Source organism: Echinops telfairi, unplaced genomic scaffold, assembly GCF_000313985.2.
Source record: "Echinops telfairi isolate 266 unplaced genomic scaffold, ASM31398v2 ScPeMD7_7475;HRSCAF=8513, whole genome shotgun sequence".
Taxonomy (NCBI): Eukaryota; Metazoa; Chordata; class Mammalia; order Afrosoricida; family Tenrecidae; genus Echinops; species Echinops telfairi.
In genome coordinates, this window is record NW_022111379.1 from 4,154,104 (window position 1) to 4,158,202 (window position 4,099).

The following is a 4,099-nucleotide window of genomic DNA, read 5'->3' on the forward strand; positions in this document are numbered from 1 at the left end:
GGCTGCCATGTGGCTATTTCGCCAGGATATGAGTTTTATGAATGGTGTCCCGCTTTACCAATGTTAAAATCTGGTCACCTTAAGACAGTTAGAGTCTTGGAAACTCACAAGAGGAGGTCCACCTTGTGTTGGCATGGACTCGGTTTTTGGTTTGGTGTGGCCTGGTATGTAAATATACAGAGCCTCCTCCGGACACACAGGAGTGAAAGCCTCCTTTCAGCAGAATTACAAATTGCTGCTTGCTGAGAAGCTCTATGGTCTCTCCCCAATTGCCGAAAACCAATAAGCCAAATTCAGGGATGTTAAGAACTTCCTGTATCAACATCATATAGACGACTTGAGGTAGTTTAAGGCAGGTATCTGGTATTCCAAATGGGTCTGCGAGGCTTGTTCATCTAGTCTGGCTGCTGTTTATTGTAAAATTTAGTAATGCTGGAGTTTGGTTGAACTCGCTAAAGAAAATTTTGCATATGTAGAAAAATATATTAGCATAATTGTACCCATATGTCCTAGGACAGAACAGAATTACCTCATAGTGTTTCCAACACCATAATTGACAGATTTCTCAAAACAGCCGGAGGTTTTGAACTGCCCGTGGCACTCAGTGTTTGCTGTCATGCAGTGCTTTATTTCAGAACTGTTAGCAGGGTGAGGAAATACCATGGGGACCGTGTCCAACCTCCAGGGCCTACAGAAGGAAGAAGAATCAAACTCCACACCAGACATGCTTCCTCTCTAACTTCCTGTACCTTGTGTTGACACTAACCATCCCTTCCACAAGATTCTACTACTCTGCTGGATTCAATAAGGTGCTACAATGGTTACACAGAACTCACAGAAAATACTTATCATTGTGGGGTTTATTACAGACTTATAAAATGATAAGGATACAGTTCTTATGTCTGCAGTGTCTCCTCTCAGCCATGCTGGCCAGCATGTCTCTCTCTGGTCCTTGGTCTCTCAGGCAAGTGCTACAAAGCTTCTTTATCTCTGATAAATGCCCAAAGGGTCCCCCACTTAGCAAGCCAGCCTCCTGCCCAAAGGCACTCAGCTCTACTCATTCTGTGGACTGGGAAGCCAGTTCTGTCTCATGGTCTCAGTGTTTTGCCCACTGCAGCCTCTGGTTCCTCTTGTTGCCTCTGCTACTTCACACAGGGATCTCACGCATGCTTCTCTGTCGACTCTTCTTTCTTGATGGTTGTGAGATTTTCTGTCTCTACTTTTGAGATGGCTCACTGGTATACCCAGTGGAATGGCAAAACTGAGTCTTCTGTGAATTTATTTCATGCTTCTACCCAGTCACAGGGTGGGAATTAAAAAGACTGTGGATAGAAGACCATACCAAGTCACTGTACAGGGCTTACTTAAGTGAGCTTTAAGTAAGAAATTAGATTTTAAAATCAAGAAGGTGGTAGCTACATAATCTGGTGTCAATTTTAGGATTAAGAGTGAAGGAGTGGAGGTTATCCTGCCAATCAGGTGATAGCCAGTGAGGCCTCTTGGTGGGCATGGCCTTCTCCCGAGGATTCTGGGAACTCCTGGAATCCTCCTTGGAGACAGGAGACACTCTATTTCTCAACTCACTCCCTGAGAGAGTCTCTACTGAAAAGACACATGAAGCTGTGCTGATGGCAGTGAGAGCCCTGGACCTGGAGAAGCCACGTGGAGACCCAGTGCTGAGATGCTTACAATGCCACTGGATCCACAAGACTTCTCACCCACTGGCCTGTGATCGTACTGCATTTGACATCGTTGGATTTGTTTCGTGAGTTTGAAGAGGACTTTATAGATTGGTATCAGACATATGGGCTAATATCAGACTTATGGACTTGATCTGGACTGGGCTGGGATATTTTCTCAATATTCATTTGCTCTTGTATATAAAGCTCTTTCTTATACACATATGAGTGCCTATGGATTTGTTTGTCTAGCCTACCTAGACTAACAGCACAATCTAAATAGTCATGAATAGTAGTGGGAAAAGTTCTGGTTGATGGATCCTAGAGAATTAAAATGAGTCCTTTATAGACTAGCACTTATCATTTTTAACTTCCTTTAACAAAAATCCTTGTAAAAATGTTTTTCCTTGCCTTAAGTGAGCAAAATACACTAACTGTTTTAACTTTTATTTATGGTTGGAGTCATTATGATTAATACCAATGATTGTAATTTAGTAGTTCTAGATCAATAGGTCACAGTGATAGCAGACATGGAGCTTTTTGTTGAGGTGACATGAATACTGCCCCACAAAACACTCTGGGAATGCTGGGCAATAGCCACTGGAGACTCATGGAACTCAGTGAATTTCCTTCCTCACTCCATAATCTCACAGCCTGTTCTTTTCCTCTGAACCCTTTGCCAGCGCTTGTGGGAAATGAAATGATACTGCCCAGGGAAAAGAATGTTTTTATGTTGACTATAGAGATGCTATAAGACATAAGGAAAAGATATACCAGTCTTAGATCCTAGAAGATACACTGAAAATCTGTTTCTCTGTTGAAGTATCCCCATATATCTACCGCCACTGACTCAATGCCAACTCATAGTGATCTTATAGAGAAAGAGTAGAACTGAACAATACATTTAATATGGTAGAATAAGACCGTTTCATCTTGCTCCTGCAAAATGGCTGGTGGGTTCAAATTACAAACCTTTCAGTCAGTAGCCCAACACTTAACCCATCGTGCCACTAGGACTCCTTTGGGAACTGAGGGTTGTGTCCTCTAATCATACTTTTTCACTCTGTATGCTGAGCAATGCATAAGAGAAGCTGGATTATATAAAGAAGAATGAGGCATCAGGATTGGAGGAAGGCCTAGTTAGTCCAGGTAGACTAGAGAAACAGATCCAGAGACACTCATGTGTATAAGAAAGAGCTTTACATAAAAGAGTAATTGTATATTAAGAAAACATCCCAGTCCAGATCAAGTCTTTAAGTCTGATATTACCCCATATGTCCATATTAGTCCATACGTTCTCTTTAGACTTACACAGCCATGCAGTGATGCTCAATGCAGGAAGATCACAGACCAGTGGGTGGAAAGTCTTGTGTATCCAGTGATGGTGGAAGCATCTCAGCACTGGTGTGGGTCTCCACGTGGCTTCTCCGTCTCCAGAGCTCTCTGGCTCTATCAGCTTTGCTCCATGTGTCTTGTGTGGGTCTGGCCTCCAGTGAGCTATTTATCTCCTTCACACGTCCAAAATGAGGTCATCAAGCTGTGACCTGATTGACATGCTAGGCTCCATCACTTTGCAAGTTGACAGGAGATAATGTAACTCTCACAAAGGCTTATTAACAACCTGTGATATGCAGATGACACAACTTTGCTTGCTGAAAGTGAGGACTTGAAGCATTTGCTGACAGAGATCAAGGGTTGAAGTCTTCAGTATGGATTATGCCTCGATGTAAAGATCAAAATCTTTACAACTGGCCCAATAGGTAACATCATGCTAAATAGAGAAAAGGTTAAAGTCAAGGATTTCATCTTGCTTGGGTCCACAATCAGTGCTCATGGAAGCAGCAGTCAAGATCAAAAGACAGGTTCCATTAGGCAAATCTACTATACAAGACCTCTTTATAGTCTTGAAAAGCAAGAATGTTGAGGTGACTAAGAACTAAGAACTAAGGTGTGTGTGCCTGACCCAAGCCATGTGGTTTCAGTTGCCTCATAGAATATGAAAGCTGAACATTTAGGAAGGAAGACCGAAGAAGAAGAAATGTATTTGAATTATGGTGCTGGAGAAGAATATTGGAAGTACCATTGACTGCTGAAAGGACAAACTGATCTGTCTAGGAAGAAATATTGCCAGAGTGCTCCTTAGATGCAAGAATGGCAGGACTTTGTCTTACGTACTTTGGACATGTTGTCAAGAGAGACCAGTTCTAGAGAAGAACATCATGCTTGGCAAAGTGGGGGCAGCAAATAAATAAATAAACAAATAAAAGGAAGGCCCTTAAGGAGTTGGATTGACACCGTGGCTGCAACAGTTGACTTGGGCACAGGGACAATTGTGAGGATGGCACAGGACCAGGTAGGGTTTCATCCCTTTGTGCATTGGGTCTCTATGGGTTGGAACTGTGTCTATGGCACCTACCACC

The 4,099-nt window shown here is 42.7% G+C and overlaps 1 protein-coding gene across 1 annotated transcript in view; it reads left to right on the forward strand.

Moving 5' to 3' along the window:
• Positions 1-4,099, forward strand: part of SPESP1 (sperm equatorial segment protein 1) — a 36,411-nt gene that overhangs the window by 1,088 nt on the left and 31,224 nt on the right. The window lies entirely within an intron of this gene.